Below are 24,281 nucleotides of genomic sequence, written 5' to 3'. Positions count from 1 at the left end.
CACCTGAACCCACTTTCCATGTTAGGAGAATTTCTTACCTAGTCATGGTAGGAGGCAGACACCAACTCCTTCCACAAAAGAGAAAAACTCACTTTTCCAAACATCTGGCAGCTGGATGGTATGAGGCTTAGGTTCCACCAGGCAGATACCACTTGCTGGATTCTGATTTGGCCTGGTGACACAAGCTGGTCAGTAAACTGTGCACACATTTTACTAAGTATGGTGTGAGTGGCAGCAGCGATGTCCAATTGCCAGTAGCAGTAGTGACAGCAGTTCTATCTGCAGGGTCCAGTGTCCAGCTTTAGAGTCTCATTGGTATGAACAGTGACATCTGTGTCTGGCATCAGGGGCAGTGATTCCTATGTGAGACTCCACCTAGGGTGTGATTTAGATTCTGCTCCTCCTTAAACCTATTCACACAGGCCTTCCCAAAATGAAATAAACACCAACCTAATTAATATAGATAGATAGATAAATTCCTTTATGTTTAAATTAGAAAAAATAGCATTTACATGTGAACATAAGACCCCATCTCACCCTAGGCACTGTTGATTCCTTCCCAAAGTGGTTCCCAATTTGGCTGATCACCAGGATTCCTTGTAGGATTGTTACAGAATACTCAGGCTTTTCCCCATACCCACCATCTCAGAAGTAGACCATGAATCCCAGGAATAACAAGCTGTAGGTGAGGCTGATGCAAAGCCACGTGGGAATCCTGGTCTATGTTCTTGGCTACTAAAAGTGTGATCTGAAAACCATCAGTGTCTGTCTCAATTTTTTTATACACACAGAATAATCTCATTCTCAACTCCAGACCACCTGAATCTTAGAAAGCTGTCCGGGTGATTCCTACACACACTTAAATCTGAGATTCTAAGATTTATATACCATCTAGATGTGGTGTTAGAATGTGCAGTCTGTTGTGGAGTGTGTTCTGATGAAATCCCTTAGCACTGAAGGTCCAGGGTTCAGTCCTTGTCCTTTTTCTCTTCTATAGCCATCACTCCCTTGGTGACTCATGCATGCTCTATGCTTTAAATGTCATTGATATGGCATTAACTACCAAATCTATTTTCCCAGCCCAGACATTTCTCCTAAATTCCTTGCACATCCAGCTGCCAGCACAACAACCTCACTTGAATGTCTGACATCTGAGATTCAACATTTCCTAAATTGAATGCTTTGGTGTCCCCTCCTCAAATATGCTCCTTTCAGAATTTTCCCCACCTCTGCTGACAACAACTTCATTTTCTACTTGCACAGTCTGGAATTTTGGGGTTCCTCTTTGACTTCTTTTCATACCCTAGACTTAATCTACTAGAAAGTGCTGTGAAGTCCATATTGAGAATATGTCTGAAATCTAATCACTTCCCACTCTTTTCTCTGCTCACAGAGAAAAGCAACCAACATCTCCAGTCTGGAATATTGCACTGGTTTCCTACAGTTTTCTCACTTTCTCATTCACCCCTCATCTGTCCACTCTGTTCTCAGCAGAGCAGCCAGGGTGATCCTTTTCCCACTAAAACATATGCCCCTCAAGGCCAGCAATTTTTGCATGTTTTTACATCCACAAATGTAGAACTAGCATTTCATACAGCCAGCACTCAACAAACATTGGCTACATGAGTGATCTAGAAACGGCACCTCTGTATACTAGAAACAGTATCTTTATTAATGTAGCTGCAGACCACATCCTGTTTTGGGCAGTAACAGTGAAACGACTGCTCAGGTTGACATCTATGTGGAATGTATTTTCCTCACAGAGAACAGAAATGCTGTTCTCGCCTCCCTCCCACACAAACCCTCTTACATACCACAGCATGCAATCATAGTTCCCTTTTCAGAAAAAAATGATCCTAGGCTTATGGACCCTATTTTCCAACCAACTGTGAATTAAGTTAGACTCTAGAAATCCATGAGTTTGGATTTGAGCCAGTACTAGGATTCTTACAGCTAAAGGCGGGGAGGGAAATAGGTGAGCCAAAAATAAATTCCTGTTAGAAACCTAACACAAGTTTATTTAAGGTCAGAAACTGGGATCTGGTCTCTAATTCCAGAATTTGGTTTCCTGAAAAAGATTGGGGAAAAGATGGAAAGAACAATCCAGGAAATAGCCCTGGAAGGAAAAGAGCCAGATGGGTCTAAAAACTGGTCTTGGACAAACCAGGGTCAAGAGTAAGACCATCCCTCTGACAGACGACTCTGTGACTGAGGAGCACCTGGGAAGTCTGGTGGCATTTGCTTGGAAGACCTCATTCAAGAAATTGACTTCGGGGAGGCATTTCCAGGAGATCTCATGGTTCTTGCGCCCTTTCCACCTCTCAGTGGCCCGTCATGCTACCAGAAATAGAGGGCTTCCTTAAGGAGTTGGGCACACCTGACTGTCGGGGTGAACGCATCAATCAGCTCATCTGCCAGCTGAACTAGAACCAGGTGCCAAACTGCAATAAATTTTTATCGATGAAGTGAAAGCATGTGTTTTTGGATATTGGAGAATTTGTATCAAGTATCTTCAGAGAAGATTATTTCCTGCTTTATCTTTAAAAACTGGAAAGGAAGGGTCAAAGAAAAGACAGTAGCTGGCCAGGTGTGGTGGCTCATGCCTGCAATCCCAGTACTTTGGGAGGCTGAGGAGAGCAGATCACCTAAGGTTGGGAGTTTGAGACCAGCGTGACCAAAATGGCGAAACCGTGTCTCTACTGAAAATACAAAAATTATTGGGATGTGGTGGCCCATGCCTGTAATCCCAGCTACTCAGGAGGCTGAGGGAGGATAATTGCTTGAACCTGGGAGGCGGAGGTTGCAGTGAGCCAGGATCGTGCCATTGCACTCTAGCCTGGGCAACAAGAGCAAAACTCCATCTGAAAAGAAAAAAACAGCAGCTTATGTTTATGACAAGCACCTCTCATCCCAGTCCAGTTCCAAGGAAAAATTACAGCATTTTCTACATTGGCTGCCGCCTTGTCTGAAATCAGCACATTCCATGGAGGAAGGAGTCCTGCTTTGCTGCATCTCCTATGGTAGGATTTAATGTTGGTAATTGCATAACTCTAGCATTTGTAAAGGCTCCTTAAGACTCCTGCAGCAGTGGACAAGCCCAGGGACATAACTGAATCTGGAGATTCCTGGGGCCATGTGAAAAGGACTTGAAATACACATAAAAGGAAAGGTACAAAAATAAATGTTCACTTGTCTCTGCAAAAAAAATAAAAAAGTAAAAACTGGTCTCTTGATACCACAGAGATTCCTGTGTACAGGGGCCACCCCAGGTCTTGTGAGGACAATGGCAGGAAAAGTAACTCCTACTGCTGCCCTAAAGGAGATTGGAGACTTTGAGACCAAAACTCAGTCACAAGAACAAGAGCAAAATAATGAAAAACATGGGGGCTGAGGGCCAGATCCATTCCTGAGCATAGGCTGACCTGGCCACACAGTCCTAGGGACAGGATAAGGCCTGGGCAGGGTCCACGTCCCTGTAATCACAGGTTCTTACGATACAAGATGCTACAAGGGAGAAGGATGAAGATGACCCAACCAAGAAGTGACCAAGTGGAAGTCCAGAATGAACTGAGCACCACCTGGGCACAGGCCTCAGCTATACTTGGCTCCTCACAGCCTTCTGTCCCCACCTACAACAGACCCCACACAGTAAACACATGGACTCTGGGAACCTTCTCAGGTCTTCCATTTATTGCCTCTTTCCCATTTTAGGAATCTTGCTTTTGTAAATTGAGCCATCACCCTCACAATCCACAGCACTAATTTGAAAGAACAAATTCATATCCAGGTTCTTACTTTCAATAAAAAAAATAAGAAGTCTGGGTGCGGTGGCTCACGCCTGTAATCCCAGCACTTTGGGAGGCTGAGGTGGGTGGATCACAGGGTCAAGAGATTGAGACCATCCTGGTCAACATGGTAAAACCCCATCTCTACTAAAAATACAAAATATTAGCCGGGCATGGTAGCACGTGCCTGTAATCCCAGGTACTCAGGAGGTTGAGGCAGGAGAATTGCCTGAACCCAGGAGGCAGAGGTTGCGGTGAGCCAAGATCGCACCATTGCACTCCAGCCTGGGTAACAAGAGCGAAACTCCGTCTCCAAAAAAATAAAAATAAGAAGTTGCAGCTCATGGCAATATAGAGTTAAGACAGGGTTGGAGATAGCCCAGCCTTGCCACCAGTAGAACAGGAAAGTCATTTGTGGGGGAAAGGGAGCATAGGTCAGTGTGAGGAGAAGTCACCAAGCAAGTCAGCCACATCCTCACCTTATCCTAATAGCAATGCACATACATTCAGATGCCAGTTGTAGAAAGAGAAACTATGGGTTCTTGAAGTCCCATATTGGGGCATGAACAAGTCTTACATCACCTTGTCCCACTGTCTCTTGCCATAGAAGAAAATGATCATGAATAAACACACATCAGTCACCGTAAGTCTGACTTACACTGAACACACTGAACCATACACTCAAATGTCCAAATCCAGATAATTCCCATAGCCCAGCTGAGTCCACTCTGCCCCACCCACATCAGAGCCCTGAGGACTGTCATTGCCTGGGATAGAACAAAACAAGACCAGGCCAGAGTCCACAGATGACGTGACCAAAGGAAAACTGTAGGGTGGGTGAGCTCCCCCATGCGCCCCTGTCTACAGTGTCCCAAGGGTCTCAGGAACCAGCCCTGTGGACCCCATTCACTAGCAGCCACAGCGTAGCTCTCTCCTTTTCCTCCCAAGGGGAAAAAAGTCCAGTGAGAGGCCAGGGAGGAATCAGGGTCACAAGGTCCCAGAGGAAGGAGGTAGTTATAGACCCCAGGAGGTTCCCAAAAGAGACTGCAGACTCAGGACAGAATCTGGAGACATGAGGGAGGGAGATGTGGGCACTGCACCAGCTGCCCTTTTAGAGGTCTGGTGTTAGCAGGGACCTTCCCCTCTGACCTATGACTGTTGACTATCAAATCTCCATCACAAGAATCATCAAAGTAAAATTTTTGTCATCCATTTTCACGTGTGCTTTACAAAAGAGTAAGTGTTGGCACGCAGGGCCCCAGGCTGGGTAAACGTGTGCAGATGGCAGGAGACAGGCAAAATCCTGTGTGGGGCTTGAAATCCTCCAATTTGAAATGCTCCCATTTGTGACTTCAAGAAATTGAAGTCTGTCCAATGGGACAGGCAAACTCATATCATCACCTCTTTTCCCTACATGAGGTCCTCTTCCTCCACATCACAGTAACAACCACAGCTCCCATGAGAACCAAAGCAGCAAAAATTCCCACAGTGATGATGGTGGGTTGAGGAGGTGGCTCAGGGAAAGGTAGGGAAGGGAGGGGCCCTGAGCCCCAGGCCTCATCCCTGACCCTGCTGAAGGTCTCCAGAGGGCTTCTGCTTTCCCTGAGAAGAGATGTGGTCCCTCATCCCTGTCCTTATGCCATCTCATGGTGAGGAGCATGGGTAGCCCCTTAGGCTGCACATGGCATGTGTATCTCTGTTCCTCTCCAGAAGGTGCCACCATAGTTGCCCACTTCTGGAAGGTTCCGTCCCCTGCGGGCCTGGTCTCCACAAGCTCTGTGTCCTGGGTCTGGTCCTCCTCACCCACTGCCAGATCAGTGTTATCTCCGCAGGGTAGAAGCCCAGAGCCCAGCACTTCAGGGTGGCCTCATGGTCACAAATGGGGCTTGGGTCACGTGTGTCTTTGGGGGATCTGAGGGGAAGAGTCAGAAGATTCAGACACTTTGCACTTTTCATGGGGCACCCCAGCAGCACCCATGTGTCCATCCTGAGAATGGACAGGACACTTGGGGTGGGGGAGGGAATGCAAAATCCAGACACTATCCTGGACTCGAGTATCAGGGATAATGTTCCCATTGCTTGGAAAGTTTTAGAATCAGAGTAAGCCAAATCAGGTTAGGAGGCTCCAGGTCTCTGAGAGAAACTTCTAGTCCTGATCTGACTGGAGGCCAAGTGACTCAGAAGAGCTGAAATCAGACTCCCTCACACAAATTGAGTGGGGAGTGGGGGACAGAACAAGGCCCCAGAGAAAACACATGATGCCCAAGGCCACTGCAGGGTTCAAAGGGAACCACTTACCAGTATTCCAGGGATTGTCTTCCCTTCCCTCAGAGACTTCACCTCCCTTAATTGTTCCAGAGACCAGGGTGGGCCCTCAGAGTCACTTTCTGGTACAGAATCTGGAAACCCAAGAGGACTCATCCTCCTTTAGACCCATGGCAGGGCGATATTCTAGTTTTGGTGCCATTTTCCTCCTTTCCTCCTGGGATCGCCAGCCCTGGAGACCAACAGGAGATAGGGAGGGTCTCTGTGACCCCTGGTACCCTTGCGTTGCAGCGTCTCCTTCCCATCTCCAGGTGTCTGCGGAGCCACTCCACACAGGAGTCCTCCAAACAGGCCCTGAATCTCTCCTCTGAGCCGCCGAGTCTGCCGCGGTCCAGGTCCTTGTTCAAGGCGAGGTAATTCACGCAGTGTTAGGCTGACTGTTCAAACCCGCGGAGGAAGCGCCTCGGGTCTCAGGTCGCAGCCCTGAATCCTCTGGAGGGTGAGGCCTTGGCCCCGCCCCTGCCCCACCCACCCGTGGGGATTTTGACCTAAACTGAAAATGAAATCGGGTAAAGGAGCCTGGGGCTCTCCCAGGTTGAGGGCCTCGTTGAGTCCCGCAGCCTCGGGGTGATCCGGGCTGTTCGTGGAGAATGGGGAGGGGTCGTGACCTGTGCTCCTGACCTGGGTGGCTCTGGTAGCTGCCGCGCAGGGTCCACAGTCCCACTTGGAAAGTCTGCGCGTTGGCCTTGGCAATCTTGGGTTCCCGGTGGGTCCGCGGGGATTTTAGAACCTGGAATTGCGGTGAAGCTGATCGGCTTCTCTAGAAACCTGACACTCAATGGGAGTTAGAATGCGGCATGAGTATCCAGGAAGAAGGACCGGACACAGATTGGGAGACGGAGAAGTGGAACTCCTGGGACGGGGAATACCAACGCTGGGTCTCCCAAATCCAGACACTGCCCTCGGGGCACGAGACCCTGAGAGCCAGGCCCGGGGCCCTGGGACTTTGCCCTGTCCCCCTCCTCCTAAACCAAATGCTCTGTCACACATTCTCCCTTAATCCAGAGCTAGGAGTTAGTCATCGCTTCTCAAACGTTTTAGTTTCACGATCTCTGCATGCTCTTAGGGATTAGTGAGAACGCAGAAGATAATTTTATGTGAGTTATATATGGTAATATTTACTGTATTAGAAATTAAAACTATTTAAAATATTTTATTCATTTAGAATATTAATACGTTACATGTTAGAAATATTTTTATGCGAAGTCATTATTTCCCAAAATAAACAGTATAGTGAGAAAAGTGCACCTTTTTTACATTTTATATGTTTGTAAATTCTTTTCTTACGTGTCTCATTAGAAGTTTAATGAATTTTCATCTCTTTTTCTTCATCTAATCTGTTATTTTAGTTGACATATATGAAAAAAATTCCATCGTCACACAATCGTATTTTTGTTGCTGTTCTTGTTTTGGGTTTTGTGGGGTTGTTGTGTTTGTTTTTTTCTTTTGGAGACACGGTCTCTTCCTGTCACCCAGGCCGGAGTGCAGTGGTGTGATCATAGTGCACTGCAGAGTGCAGTGGTGTGATCATGGTGCACTGCAGAGTGCAGTGGTGTGATCATGGTGCACTGCAGCCTCAAATTCCTGGGTTCGAGGGATCCTCCCAATTCAGCTTCACGAGCAGCTGAAACACCACCCCAGCTAATTCTATTTTTGTAGAGATTGGCGGGGGGGTCTTACTCAGTTGCCCAGGCTGGTCTCAAATTCCTGAGCTGAACTTCTGGGCTCAAGTGATTCTTCTACCCTGGCCTTCCAGAACACTGGGATTACAGGTGTGAGTCACTTTACTAGGCCAGGAATATTTTAAATAACATATTTTAGAAAATTGCTGATATTCATCCTTGATAATATACTAAAATAACAGAAGTGTTAACTTCTTAAAGGTTATTTGTAATGTGGAACATTAAACTAGCAATTACTATTTCACATGCCATTACATTAAGATCCACAGGTCCATCTTCCACATTGATTGCATCTTCTATAATACATGAGTTTTAAAAAAAGAAACACAATTTCACCAAGTGTTATCTTCCAGTGTTGACATATTTAATTGCAAGTTATAAGAAAACCACACTTTTTAATATTACCACAGATATCACCAGAAAAGCGTGTAAGTATTGGGAAGCTATGAGGCTTACGATGGTAGATACAAGTTCTCCAGGATTCCAGGCTTCTCTTGAGAGCTTGCCTTTTATCATTAGCAAAAGTACTGTCAGTGGGTTATGTGGAAGGGACAGGCTCATGTTCATTTTTGAGAAAGTTTCAGCCAAATATTCAAGTCTAAATGTTAATCATTTTCGTCATTTATTCTTTCAAGTAAAAAGGATATTCCTAAACAATAGACTAGTACAACGCACAAAATGATTTTCTTGCCACAAGCATCCTAATGTGTTTTTGTTTTAAAACATTGTGTCGTGCTCTGTTACCCAGGCTGGAGCGAAGTGGCATGATTTTGGCTCACCGAAACCTCTACCTCCTAGGTTCAAGTGATTCTCCTGCCTCAGCTCCCAAGTAGCTGGGACTTCAGATGTGCACCACCATGCCTGGCGAATTTTTGTATTTTCAGTAGAGATGGGGTTTTACCATGTTGGCCAGGCTGGTCTCAAACTCCTGACCTCAAATGATCCACCTGCCTAGACCTCCCACAGTGCTGGAATTAATTACAGGTGTGAGCCACTGTGCCTGGTCTCAAACATCCTAATTTGGAATGCAGTAGAAGTACCTTATGTGCACTTCCCACTTAATCATTTAAGATATATTGCAATGTGGACTCTGGGATAGAGATTTAATAAAGTTAATAATTCTTTGATACTTCAACCAGGACAAATTTAAGTGAAACCTGTTTTTTTCTAGCTTCTATAATTAAGAAGTGGTTAGGAATATAGTAACTACTATTGCAGTTTGGCACCATAGCCTCCATTCTTGCCAAGTTTTACTTTAGAACAAATAATGTCGTCGTTATGTTATAAAAATAGTTTTAACCTTATGGGTCTAGGAAGAGGTTTCAGCAGCTCACAACGGTTCCACAGATTGCACTTTGAGAAATCCTGTTCTTGGTAAGCTGTGGAGAGTTCTCGACTGGCCCCTTTGCCTCTTCTTCATATCCCCCAGTTTTTCTCCCTGAACAGGACTCCCTGCATCCCAAAACTTAGCTAGTGCTAAGTTTGCTCTGTCCTGGGCTCTTATAGAAGAGAACCTATTAGTTGTAAATTGGACGCAGGGCTTCTTAGTCTGGGAACAGAGGTGGCAGGTGAGTTTCGGCACTGGGAATGGTTTGTGCCTGAAAGCACAAAACAGAGATTTACTCCTGACCCACTTTGATTTTGCAATCTCCATGAGAAATAATATTGACCCTTTCATTTTTGTTTTTTCCAAGATGGGGTCTCACACGGTCACCCAGGCTAGAGTGCAGTAGCATAATGGTTAATTGTAGTGTGAGCCCTTGGTGGGGTGGGGGAAGGTTCAAGCAATTCTCCTGCCTCAGATTCTTAAACTGCTGGAACTAGAGGCTCTTGCCACCATGTCCAACTAATTAAAAAAAAATATTTTGTAGAGATGGGGTCTGCTATGTTACCCAGGCTGGTCTTGAACTTCTGAGCTCAAGCGATCCTCCTGCTTTGGCCTGGCAAAGTGCTGGGATACAGGGGTGAACCACCACAACCAGTCACCTTTTTATTTTAAATGTGTCTAGTATACTTGACTTGAGGCCCACATAGCATTGAGAAAAGTTATCTTAGTCCATCAGGTTCCTATGACAAAAATACCCTAGACTAGGTAGCTTATAAACAAAATAAATGTATTTCTCACAGTGCTGGAGGCTGGGAGGTCCGATATCAAGGTGTTAGCTAACTCTGGTGAGGGCCTGCTTCCTCATAGCCGTCTTTTCATTGCGTCCTCCCATGGTGGAAGGAGCAAGAGAGTTTTCTAGGCTCTCTTTTATAAAGATACAAGTTCAATTCATGGGACCTCATGACATAATCACTTCCTCTAAAACCCACTTCCAAATATCATCGCACTGGGGATTAGGTTTTAACACATGTCTGTAGCAGTAGTGCTGCTCAAAAGCACATTCTGTGGTGATGAAATTGATCTATATCTGCGCTGTCCAATATGGGAGCTACCAGTTACATGTGGGTATTGAGCACTTGGAATATGGCTAGTGTGATAAAGAGTTGATTTTTCAAAAGTTTTATTCAATTAATTTAAATATAAATAGCCATGTGTAGCTAGTAGTTACCATTTTCAATAATGCTTATCTAGAGTGCTCTTAGTTTTCAATTTCCCCCACAAAAAAGATACATTGAGACTCCTAGATTGAAATACATTAAAATTATCTTCACACAGAAGCCATGGATTTGGCCATGTGGGTCTTAGACATATCTCTAAAATACAGCAGTCCCAAGAAAGTTCAATATGTATTTTAACAATGAAGAGTATACATACAGATGACCAAAACATGATTGATCAACTCAAGGTCATCCATTTTCAAAAATGCCTATCACCATAGCTAATCTTTATCTATATTTCATTGAGACTCTTGATGTTATATTTCTCTAAACTGGTGAACACAAGGAGGCATGTATGTCATTACTTAGCCCAAGAGAAAGTATTTATTGAAGGTGCCATATAAAATATCTTATAGGCTTTGTAGACATATTTTAAAATTATAAGCAAAAGATTTAAATTTTGTTTCTTTTTTTCTTTTTGAGACAGAGGCTTATTCTGTCACCCAGGCTGGAGTGCAGTGGGACAATCATGACTCACTGTAACCTCGGCCTCATGCATTCAAAGGATTCTCTCACCTCAGCCTCCTGAGTAGCTGGGACTACAGTCATGTACCACCACACCTGGCTGATTTTTGTATGTTTTGGTAAATAATCATGTTGGCTAGGATGGTCTTGAACTCCTGACCTCAAGTAATCTACCCGCCTTGCCCTCCAAAAGTGTTAACATAACAGGTGTGAGCCACCACACCTGACCAGGTTTTATTTTATTTTTTGAGACGGAGTTTCGCTCTCGCTACCCAGGCTGGAGTGCAATGGTGCAATCTCGGCACACTGCTACCTCCGCCTCCTGGGTTCAGGCAATTCTCCTGCCTCAGCCTCCCGAGTAGCTGGGATTACAGGCGCGTGCCACACGCCCAGCTAATTTTTTTTTGTATTTTTAGTAGAGATGGGGTTTCACCATGTTGACCAGGATGGTCTCGATCTCTTGACCTCGTGATCCACACGCCTCGGCCTCCCAAAGTGCTAGGATTACAGGCTTGAGCCACCGCGCCCGGCCTGACCAGGTTTTAAATGTTAAAACTCCACCTTAGAACTCTGTGCTTCTTGCTCATTCCCTACCTTTCACCCCCAGCTTTCTCCCCAAATCAAACATACTTCTGTGTTTTTCTTTACTCTTGGACTTCCCTCTCATCATATCGTCTGTACCTAGATGAAAATATATGTTAAGTTTTACAATTGTGAAGTAGAAAAGCATGACCCAGAGATAAAAAGCCATAAATAAAAAATTAAACTTTTCTATGTCAACCAATAAAACTTCTCTATGTCAAACTCACAAGTATACAAACACATGCCGGTGATCAAATTCAGAGACACTTAAAAAATCTGAACTACAAAAGGTAGCATATTTCAATGTCTTTCAGCCAAAGGCCACCAGAAACACCTATAGTTGAACAACCGGGATTTATTACTCATTGCCAAAAGAGAGACTGCACACCATGTAAGCATGAGGATATTAGAAAGAATGTAATACAGGATTTGGTCTTACAGAAGATATTTCTGGAGAGCGCTAAGGAGGTAGGGTTTTGCTACAGATTGGGTATCGTCAAGAAGCAGGAACATTTCTGTGGCGGTCTCAATAAATCTTACCCACAATGAATGCAGAGCAGAGCAAGGATAAAGCTGTGGTTGGTAAAGAAACAGTCATCACTCATATTGGCCAGCAGGGGGAGTGGTTTGATACTTTGTGAGTTGCACAGTGCCTTGGTTTTTGTCTGTGCTTATATGAAATTATGTAGTGCTCCTATTTTGTCTTGCTTTATCATGTTCCCAGAGTATCCTTGTCCGTTGTTGCTTTGTAATATGGTTTATGTCCAAGAAGAAAATAATATGGCCTAGTGGCGACTAATAGGACAGCTTCTAACAGCTCTGAAACCTGTCAGTGTCAAGAGCTGCTTTTTTTTCTTTCTTAAATTCAACATTTTTAAGTACCTACATCCCAATTGGAGAATAATAAAGAATACTAGAAAGCAATATGGAAAAGAATACACCAAATATCAGACAATATACTCTATGATTAATGAATGTGAGGAAAAATGAGAATGTGAAATTAGAAATGGGAATGAAAATTAAAATCTATCAGTTTGGCAAATGTGAAAGTAAATGATGAGCATATTAGCCAGAGGCAAGGAAAATACACTGTCATACAGGCTGATGAAAAACTGGAGGATAAATTTCTAAAGGGGACTTTTGCAAAACATGTTAATAATATAAATGGGCTTACATTTCAATGCAGATATTTCCCTTTCAAGAATTTTTCCTAAGAAGATAACCACACACATTTTAAAAAATATATGTTCAAGAATGTTTCTTGAATTTTGGTTTACAAATTCAAAATGATGGAAACAACCCAAATGCTATAATCAATATAGGGATAGTAGCTATGAGTAGTGGAACACTTAGTATACCCCCAGGTATAATACCATGTGTTTTACTGAGAAAGTAAAATTTGATCCTCAAAGCAAATCCATGGGAAACCCAGTATATGATACCTTTGTATAGACAGGGAAAGGGAGACTCAGAGAGGTGAAGCAGGTGGTGGAGCTGGAGTGGGCCCAGGGAATTTTCTCTCAATGCAATCATCTTTCATTGATTCCCTGTCCATCTGGTGGTGGATATGACTCTGTATCCCATGCCAGTGAACTCTTTCAATGTCCCTAAATGTTCTATGACAGGAGGTCATGAGATTCAGTGCTCAGGAGAACATCAAGGGGCAGTTCATCAAGGAAGTCTGACTTTCCTGCTCAACCACACTTGCATGTCCTCATCCAGCATGTATTTTGAGGCCTCTAATGAACCATGTGATCTACTAAACACTGAAGATACAGTGAAGAGCAAAAGTAAGATGCTGGCAATTTGATGTTTGCACTGTCATGAAGGAGATGCACATTTAGCAGAACATACAAAGATAAATATAAAATTACTACTAAGCTAAGTGTGGTGAAGAAAAGTTCATGATATCATGAAAGCAGATAACCAGATCTAACAGGTGCAGTACCACTATTCTCAATAATACCTAAAAGATAGAGTAATATATGGCATTTACAAATGATGAATAGGATTATACAAAATTATATACAATCAGAGAACCAAAAAGCACTCTTGCAAAATAAAAAGTGATCGTTTGAATAAGTAATTTAATAGATGAGTTGGAAGAGCAAATTTGTACTACCACTAGATATTAAAAATAGAAAAGCAATGTCAAGAAAGACAGAAGAACTACACAAATACTCGGCTATCAAAGATTCCCAGCAACTTAATGATACAAATTCTGAAAGGATGGAAAGATAGAAATGATTGAAAATCAAGAAAATTTCTTCAAGTTTACGACAAAAATTTAACTTGTAATGACCCCAACCAAGTTCTTACGATAATAGATAAAAACACCCACACCAAGATACATCACAATGAAATTTTAGAAGGTGGGTGGAAAAGAAGAAATCCCAAACACATCAAAAGACAAGAAAAACAACATTGGAAACTAAAAAATATTGATAAAATGTCATGGAAATTCCTAGGAAAAATGTTTTCAACACACAATTCTATACCAAATCCAGGTTGGAGTAAGTGCTAGGGTAGCCTAAAGACGTTTTCAGAAGCTTAGGGTTTCAAATTTTACTTTCAAGTTCCCTTAGGGTACTGCTAGATGAAATGAGAAACAAAAATGATGGAGAAAACCAAAAAAGGGGACACATGGGATCCAGGCAACAGGAGAGCCAGCACAAGAGAGAGGCAGAGGGATGCCCAGGATGAGGTGAAGGTCTTGGAAGTCAGTCCAGATGTGCATGCACAAGTCCCCGTGTGGCAGGACTGAGGGAAGTGTCTTCATAAAGATGAGGTTGGTAGAATACAGGACATGCTTGTATATATTCATGGAGACTGCCTTAGTTTATTTATGCTGCTATAACAGAACGCCTTAGTCTGGGTCAGTTGTGAAGAACCGAAATTTGTTTTTTCAGTTCTGAAGGCTGGGAAGTCCAAGATCAAGCCACCAGCATTTGGAAGGGGCCTTCTTGCTGTGTCTTCACATGGCAAACGGGTCAAGGGCAAGAGAGAGGACAATATCATTAGTGTGGGCCCAGTCCCACACTAATGATATTAATTTATTCATGAGGGCAGAGTCCTCATAACTCAGACTGCTTCTATTAGGCTTTACTTTCCAATATGACCACTTGGGGATCAAGTTTCCAATACATGAACTTTGGGGGACACATCCAAACTATAGCAGATGCCCTGGGGGGGAAATTTGGAAGAGATTTTGTAATGAGTATAACAGAAATTGAGCACATGAAGGGATAAAATATTTACTAATTCCAGGGAAAATAGAAAGTCAATTCAACAAAGGAAAGTAATCCTTGTGAATAGCATTTCCTAGTGTAGTTGTGAATAGCATTTCCGTGGTCATAATAGTAATACAAATAGTGAACGCCCAGCTAAGCAAAATTGTAAAATCACTATATTGAGAGGACAGGGATATGTGAAAGGGAGCTATCCGCTCAGCATGATACATAAGAGTGAAAAATAAAACAGCACTATAACACACTACTTAGAGGCACAGATGTAACAATAAAAAAATTAGGCAAGTTAAGTAAAGTAGATTGTCTCTGGGATTCAGGAAATGGTGGACATGAAAGATTGGGGACATCTGTGTTTATAACAAGTCTTGTAGAAGTATTTGACTTTTGAAACACTGTCCATAAATCCATTTGATATTTAAAAAACATCATGAGACTCAGGAATTATTCTATAAGAAGTGTCAGAGAAATGGGGCAGTAGTTGGAGGGAGACATGGAACAAGACAATGGATTTCTAATTATTTATTTATTTTTATTTTTTCGCTTCCACTTAAATTGCGTGTTTTACTTCTCCCAATCCAAGCAATAGCACAGAAGCCCCATCAGATCCACCCCAGACTGGTTTTGAGTAGGTTAAAGTTATGGGGACCCTTGTCAGAACATTGACACAAAGGATCCCCAAATGCTGGGCACAAATGTATCTGCAAACAGATGGAAGTAAACAGGGCACTGGCCCAAATGCTTCATGAGGCAGTTTGATTTTTGCATTGCAGTTTGCATCCTTGAAACTGCCAGTCTGGAGGCGGATGGGGTAGCGTGAGGGAGTGAAGTTGAAATTTACTCCTATTAGCTCACCCTTTCAATATTAAGCAGAGACCAAGAGAGGAATGGTTCCAACATCTCACCACACATATTTCTTCTTATGCAGTCTAAGCCGAGAATGCCATGTAAGTGGTCACTGCAAAATGCAGCAGTTTAATTTTTCTCCAACCAAAATAAGAAACAAACCAGTACGATTTCACTTCTATTAACTTTTGAAGGTTTACAGCAGTCAACGTATTTTTGCTTCTATGTATGAAGGTTAAAAAAATCATTTTTTTTGTAAATACAAGAGCAACCAATTTCACCATCGAGTACAAGTAAAAACTGGGATTCTTTTTTAAATTAGCCCAAAGTGGCATTTAGGAACTTAGTTGTAGGCTGCTGTGCCAACACCATGACAAAGCAAAGTGTAGGGTTGGGTCTGGTTTTGCTTCGGTTTTCTTTTCAATATTCAATCCTCATGGATTAAGTTCTGGAAATGTTCCAATTGTAAGGCAGGGATCTGTTTGGATTTCACCATGGGCATGCTCCTTGGGTTAGATGCTGGAGAGTCAGGCCCGTTTTGCTGAACCCATGTCGACTACCTAGTAGTCATCAAGGTCAAAAAATTCATGATCTCCTCCTTGGTATTCCATTCCCTGGAAATCTGCCCAATACCACAAGATACCTCCAATTCCACCAAATCCTTTTACAAACTGAGACCCTTCTTGTGATTTATCTGTGACAATTTCCAACCTAGCTCCAAATTTTTTATAGTTGTTAGGAAACCATTCCAACAGGGGCATGCTCTTGATAAGCTCATGTTCCTGTCTGGTCTCTTTGTCTGCAAAATGACATTTATCCTTTTCTTGCTCTGGACTTAGAGAATTTTCTTCTCTTCTGTGCCTTGCAATGAAGAACATATCTCATTATATCCAGATTTTCATAGACTATTAGAATTTCTACAGCTCCCATTCCAAAGCCTTTAGTGTATTTTCAGCACCCAAACAGTACTTGCCTGTGTCCTGGCTGATTTCATCAAAGTATAGTCCTATTAATTTCTTCTCTTGAATGAATTTCATGTTGGAGAGGACTTCAGTTGATAACTCCATAGCTTGGTTGAATCAATTTTCACCACCAAATGATATATCAACTATTTTTAAAACTTTTCATTGTAACCTCTGATCAAACATATCAGATTGACTTAGTTCAGTTTTAAAGTCAGTGGATCCAGCTAAAACTAGACCAGCCACATTCACTTTGTCCCCAGAAATAAATAGCTGCACAGCAGTCTCTTCTACTTTCCGTTATGTCGCTTTTCCATTCTTAAATGGGCAAAACGCAAGGCTGACTGACCTCCTCTACCGTGTTTCTTTGGGAGATCCGCAGTGAATTTGTGTAGAACTTCTCTTGTGTTTCCGTGGCGTGCACCAAAATGTGCACCACTACCATCTATTACAGTGAATCCAAACTTGGGTCATCAAAAGTAGTGCTGTAAGAGCCTCTGTATGGAATTTGTTGTCACACAAATACAATGACGTATTAATTGGTTTGAAAGGTTCAAAGTCAATATTGATTTTCTTTTCCTTTCTTCCTTCTGTTACAGTTGTTCCACAGTAAACAGCCAGACCATCTGGAGGTACTTTGTTATAAAGTTTGAGTCTTTGTTGTACGGATGTAATGGCTTCCAGGACTGAGAGGAGGTTTACTCCTGATTTAATGTTAGATGCAGTTCCAAACTCATCTGCTAACATTTCTGCAACTCGTGAAATCTGGTCTTTTGGAGGAATGATCAATGGTGCCATTGCCGCGGGCCGCCTCCACGCTCTTAATGAGTGTCTTGATCTTCCAGATCTCCGCGTTCCCGTTGGCAGCACTGGCATTGTCCGCCACCTTCCTGCCTCCTCCTCCCGAAGGGCCCAGTCCTGGGTGGCAGCGGCTGCTCCTCCCCGGCGTGGAGGCTCAGGCAATGGATTTTTTATGGTAGGATTTTATTTTTATTTACTTAGTTTTGTTTGTGTTAATGGGAAATATTGTAGCATTTTGTATGCAGGAATGCATGAGCCAGTAGAGAGGGGAAACTCATGTAGGGGAGGCAGAGGTGGATCTTGTGGCCTTAGACAGAAGCTGAGGACCATCTATCATAACTGGTGGGAAGACCCAGGAGATAGGTGGAGCTGTGGGGTTGTCTTAGGATGATGACGCTCTTTTCACCTGAGTCCTTCTTTTTTTCTGAGTGAAAAGAAATAACCTCATTATCTAAGAGTGAGGAGTGGGAAAAGATTAGAGGAGTGTGAGGAGGGAAAGAAAGTTGGAAGTAGCCCCCTCAGGAGATGTGAGAATGAAGTGACAGCTGGAAAGTGAGTGCTGGAGCCACTGAGGTCTGTGCTTATCAACAGAGACAGAAGCACTCAGGCAGCAGCAGCAGGTGGATACAAAACAGACTAGAAGGAAATGCAAAAAATATCTCTGGTGTGAGGTTTACAGGTTATTTTTAATTTGTGATTTATCTTTGACAGCATCTTATAATGTTTCATCTTATACAGTGAATATACACTATATCATATATTACACCTTATACATATGTATTATAATGTGTCAGAAATAAAGAGCTTTGTTTGAAAATTTAAAAGGGAAGGCAGGTAGATGGGTACAAAATGAGGAACATGGGGCAAAGAGCTGGAAGTGCAGGGCCCCTGTGTCTTGGCTCCAGGCAATGGACTTACAGAGCCTTTTCTCCATTTCTGAGGCCACTGCTCTCTATGAGGCCAAATCTTCCCTTCTTTGTGGGGTGCGGAAATTTATTACCATCTTCTCAGCAATTTGATGCTTTAAGAAAATCAGTTTTGCATTTTATTTTATTTTTATTGAGACGGAGTTTTGCTCTTGTTACCCAGGCTGGAGTGCAATGGCGCAATCTCGGCTCATGGCAACCTCTGCCTCCTGGGTTCAGGCAATTAGTTTTGCATTTTAAATGGCACTTTTAGCTTTTTCAGAGTGTGAGGATTTGTTCATATAATCTAACTACCTTTTCCAGAAATGGAAATTTCAAAGCAAAATAGTTCAGTTAGAACATCATTGGTCCTAGAATAGGGGATCAGAATCTGAGTCTTAACACATGATCTGGACACAATCTGTCAAGGGTTTCACAAGTGTAAGGGATTTTTATATAATTTATTTTTGAGAATATTATTAATGCACACACAAGAAAATTCAAAAGACAGTATAAAATATATGACGATAAGTTATTCTCATTGCTCCCCGACCCCCACCACCATTGCTTGTCCCTCAGGTGGTCTGCCTGGAAGCCTTCACAGTTAGAAATGTCTCATTTCTTTTGCCGCAAATATATATGTATGTGTTACTGTGTGTTGTAACATCAATAAAGGCCACAGACTTGGAGAAAATATTTGCAAATCACAAAGCTGATAAAGGGCTTGTATCTAAAATATAGAGAGAATCCTTAAAACTGAACAATAAGAGAACAATTTACCTAATATAAAATGTCTGAACAGATACCTCACCAAAAGATCCACAGATGGCAAATGAGCACATGAGGAGATGCTCAATGTCATTTATCATTAGGGAAATGCAAATAAAACAACAATGATATGCTGTTACACACCTACTAGAATAACTAAAACTCCAGAATCTGGTAATACCAAGTGCTGATGAGGATGAAGAGCAACAGGAACCCTCATCCACTGCTGGCAGGAATGGAAATGGCACAGCCGCTCTAGAAGATATGGGCGGTTTCTTATAAAGGTAAACATAGACTCATCAAACATAGATTCACCATGATCGCCATACAACATAGTGATCATACTCCTAGGTATTTAACCAACAAATAGAAAACTTACTTTGCACAAACACATACATCAAATCTTTGTAGCAGAACATTCCTTATTTGTGGGCTGCACATAGTGACTTCCTTCCAAAGACAACAGTATGAAAAGGCAGAAAGCAAAAAAAGAATTTGACAGGAGAAAGCGGGAAACACTGCCTTAGGCAGATGATGAAGGTTGACACCACCAGTGATAAATAAAGTGGGTAGCACCTACCCCTGATGTGCTGAGAGTGGCATTTCATCTCTGTGCTGTTCCTCCCCGACCCATAGCCCCAACCACATTCAAGTTAAAGGACATTCCACAATATGCCTGACCAATGTTCCTCAAAAAACATTAAGGTCATTAAAAACAAGAAAAATCACCGGGCGTGGTGGCTCACACCTGTAATCCCAGCACTTTGGGAGGCTGAGGCGGGTGAATCACGAGGTCAAGAGATCGAGACCATCCTGGTCAACATGGTGAAACCCTGTCTCTACTAAAAATACAAAAAATTAGCTGGGCGTGGAGGTGCGTGCCTGTAGTCCCAGCTACTGAGGAGGCTGAGGCAGGAGAATTGCCTGAACCCAGGAGGTGGAGGTTGTGGTGAGCCAAGATCACGCCATTGCACTCCAGCCTGGGTGACAAGAGTGAAACTCCATCACAAACAAACAAGAAAAATCTGTGAAATCATCACAGCCAGAGGAGCCTTAAGAGACATAATGGGGACTAAATGTAAAGTGGTCCTGGATGAGATCCTGCTGCTTTCACAATGAAATGGCCTTATCTCAGGAATCAACTCTGGATTCTCCAATCCCTGGATGGGGAAGGGGAGGAGAGCCCCAGGAGCTTTGGCATAGGAAGATGAGGGAGGCTCCTGGAGAAACCAAAATGGGGAGGAACTCAGGACAAGAAGGGAAAAGAGGCCAGAAGGAGTAGAGGGGAAGGAGATAAATAGGAGGTGGCATGGGGAGAGGTCAGCTTAGTGGACATCTGTGTGGGATGGGTTCTGTTTGAGGGGAGGTAAAAGAGCTTAGGGGGCTCGCAGAGGTCTCTGATTTTCACCTGGGTGGTAAATGCACATGAGTTATCTCTGTAACTCATCAGTAGCTATACTTAACTTTCAGGCAGTTTTATGTACTGACAGGAATAGTGTAATTCAGAAACACACATGGAAGAAATAGGGAAAGAAGAGGTGAGAAGAGAGGGGATAAAGGAGTTCTCCTATTCTAGGGCCAGAATCTCCCAAATGCTGGGGTGGCAGGAAGAATAAGAAGTGGAGGAAGATGTAGGAGCTGGTGGTAATTTTTAGATATTCCCCTGAGAGGAGCCTTTACTGAGAGAGTGAAGTCCTGAAGGAGTTTGGGAATTGAGGCCTGCGGTTACTGGGAGGAAGAGTGCTGTAGGGTCATAGTCTGCACATCTGAAGGAAGCACTGGGGCTGCAGACTTCAGGAAGACTTCCTGCTGGAGATTGTGGACATTTGGGTTTGTGTATCTCACAACTGCTTCCCATTTGTGCCTAGGTTTTCCTAATGTCCTAGAGATGGGGCAAGGGTGAAGGGCCTGTATGTGGAGAAGCCTGGGAGAGGAGCAAGCTGAGGTTGGGTCCCACTGCTAACTGTGTCTGTGCTGGTCCTCACCTGCATCCAGAGTTTGAAGCGTGATTCTGCTGTGTTTTGTGTGGAGGTTGGCAGAATCAAAACGGAGTCACTAATTATTTTTAAACTCTGACAAATAGAGCTGGGAAGACAATGAAGAGAGGGCTCCCATGCTTATATACCTGATCACAAAAGCTATCACAAAAGACTACAAAAATCACAACCTTGTACAAGGGCAATCACAGCTTTACACAAAAATACTTCTATAAGGGTATCTGCCCAGCAACTGCCTGTCCAAACTTGGACATAACTGATGTCAACCTTGTTATTGATTATTGCAGCCCTTTAAAACCTTTGTCTTCCTTTACCTCCCCAACCACACACATGGTTTACTATGGCATGTGTATTCCCATTGCAATGCTCTGTTTCCAAACAAATGTTTTTCTTGTAGAGAGCCATTCTCTGTTCCTATTTGGGTTGATGTAAATGGTGTCAGAAACGGGACTTGGAAAAGGTCACTATCAGAGCCTAGTGCAATGGTGTACACCCATAGTCCCAGCTACTCAGAGGCTGAGGCAGAAGGATTGCCTGAGCTTAGGAGTTCAAAGCCAGCCTGGCCAAGGTAGGGAGACTCCATCTCTAAAAATCAGAAGTTTTTTAAAAGGTCCCTGTCAGAAGGAATCAGTGATCATTGGAACTGGTGTTCCGTACTCACTCGAACCCTTTGAGCTCTGTGCTTCCACAGCTGGCCTTTCCTGCCCTGGTGTCTTCCCTCAGGCTGAGACTCCCTCCTTTGGCAGAGGCTTTCTTATATTATTTGGAATCTGGTTTGGATACGATCCCCGTAGTAAAGAACCATATATATAGCTCCTGGATGATAAAAGACTTTTGGTCTTTTCTATTAGGGCCTTTCTGGATTGAATACTCTGATTTCTACAGAACTTACATACTGTCTGTGAGGCAAGCTTGTGGTGAATTCCCTTTTGGTCACATACTTGCTTTAATATTTTGTTCAATCTGCATGCCTGGGTTAAAGTATTTGTGAACATTCTTATCTTGGTTTATTTTTGTTTGATTTGACTCCATTTCGATGCCTGCTCTTGACAGTCTTCCAGGAGCAAAAATAAATACTCAAAATGGGCACTGATGGCTAATTAAAAACCACTCAGGGCTGAGTGTGGTGGCTCATGTCTGTAATCTTAGCACGTTGGAAGGCCAAGGTGGGTGGATCACTTGAGTCCAGGAGCTCAAGACCAGCCTGAACAACAAAGTGAAACCTCATCTCTACAAAAAATACAAAAATTAGCTGGGCATGGTAGGACATGCCTGTAGGCCTAGCTACTAGACAGGCTGAGGTAGGAGGATCACTTGAGCCCGGGAGGTCAAGGCTGCAGTGAATCATGAGCATGCCACTGCACTCAGCCTGGGTGACAGAACAAGCCCTGTATCAATAATAATATAACAGTAATAATATAATAAATTTAGAGTAAAAGAAAATTAAAGTGCAATAATTTATCCTCTCTTGTGAAGCTGTGTTAGTTATTTACTTTTGCATAACAAGTTACCTAAAACTTAGTAGCTCAAAACAACAAATATTTATTATCTCCTGCAGTTTCCAGTGATTACTGGTCAAAACTCCTAACACTCCTTGATGGGATTTATACAATTTTTTTTTGCTCTTGAGAGAGTGATAAGAAACAAAATGGCATTGTTAATGATTAAGGCATGACAGGTTTTCTGAGAGTCCTGCCAGCTATACGTTATGACCCATTCTTGTGCACATTTATAAGTGGATGGGCAAAATGAATTAAGGAAAATTCAGAACTGAAATGGTCATTATTTTTAAAACCCAACAATTATGGAGTTAACATGTAGAAGTTCTCTATCTTTTTTGTTCTGCCTACTTTGAACCTACTGACATTTCTACAGGTATTGAGATAAAACTCACTGCTTATGGCATTTCAATTAAGGAAAGAAAACAGTCTAAACGGCGTTGAAACTAATGGCTTTACAGATTAAAATAGCTCCGTGGTAATCAACCACCTTGATACCTTTTATAAATATAAATTTGTTTCCCTAACAATTACGTACAATAATGAGATACCTAATTGAAAAATTAGTAACATAAAAGGAAAAGAAATAAATGTTTATAAAAGTTAGGCTCTCAGACCAAATAGGTCAAAATCTTGATCTCAGAGCAATAATATAAGGTATCTCTGTTCAACGTAAAAATTTTGTTTTTGTGCCATGCAAAAGCCAAAAAGGAAAAGGTGAAAAATAAAAACCTGGCTAAAATTTTTTCCTGCCCACATTTGCTAATTAAGCAAACAAGACTGGTAAACAAAAGATTGATTTGTGACTGATTCAAGGCTACTTGGAGATATTTTGTTATACAATTCAGTTAAAAAGAAACCCATCACTCACTTGAAACAACACCAACAAAAAAGGTGGGGCAATGAAAGTTTTTGAAGAATCTAACTGCCATGGAAACTGCTGTACCCAAAATTTTGATCTATAGGTCTCATTAGATTATCAGGGCAAATGAAGTTTAACCTGCACATGTAAAACCTACCAAGATTGAACCAAAAAGCAATTAAAAACCTGAAAATACCAATAATGAGTAATGAGCTTGAATCAGTAATAAAAAGTCTTGCAACAAAGAAAAGCCCAGCACTGGATGCCTTCATTGTTCAATTCCACCAAACATTTAAGAAGGGACTAACACCAATTCATCTGAGACTATTCCAAAAAATTGAAGGGGAAGGAGTTCTTTCAAATTTATTCTAGGAAGCAAGCATTACCCTGTTATCAAAACCAGACAAGGATACAACAACAACAAAAAACTACACACCCAAATTCCTGATAAACACAGATGCAAAAATTAACAAAATACTAGCAAACTAAATCCACAACACCTAAAACAGATTGTATGCCATGATCAAACAGGATTTGTTTCAGGGATGCAAGAATGGTTACCTATCTGCAAATCAATGAACATGATAGATCATTTCAACAGAATGAAGGAAAAAAATTAAATGATCCTCTCTAGGTGCAGAAAAAACATTTGATAAAATTCAACATCACTTCATGATAAAAACTTTCAACCAATTAGGTATAGATGAAGTGTATCTAAATACAATAAAGGCTGTATATGACAATTCAATAGCCAACAACATACATAATGGAAAAAAAGTTGAAAGATTTCCCTCTGAGAACTGGAACACGAATAAGGATGCCTACTTTATCTGAACTTAAGGTAGTACTAGTCTGATAACTATGGAAATGGATAGAAAATTTTAAAAAATTATAACAACAATAAAAATACAGTATTGGAAGTCCTACCCAGAGCAATTAGGTAAGAGAAAGAA

General features: G+C 42.3%; 1 non-coding gene and 1 pseudogene across 1 annotated transcript in view; one reads left to right on the top strand and one right to left on the bottom strand.

Moving 5' to 3' along the window:
• The window catches only part of LOC103792335 (large ribosomal subunit protein uL4), a 521,713-nt gene that overhangs the window by 18,650 nt on the left and 478,782 nt on the right, over positions 1–24,281 (top strand). Inside the window, exon 4 of the transcript XR_013533875.1 lies at positions 17,342–17,472. This is a non-coding gene — a transcript (large ribosomal subunit protein uL4). The remainder of the gene's footprint in view (positions 1–17,341; positions 17,473–24,281) is intronic.
• On the bottom strand, positions 16,095–17,294 carry LOC100394260 (eukaryotic peptide chain release factor subunit 1 pseudogene; annotated as a pseudogene).

This window comes from Callithrix jacchus, chromosome 4, assembly GCF_049354715.1.
Source record: "Callithrix jacchus isolate 240 chromosome 4, calJac240_pri, whole genome shotgun sequence".
Classification (NCBI taxonomy): domain Eukaryota; kingdom Metazoa; phylum Chordata; class Mammalia; order Primates; family Cebidae; genus Callithrix; species Callithrix jacchus.
Note: the sequence above shows the minus strand (reverse complement) of the source record. Positions and strands in the feature narration are given on the sequence as shown.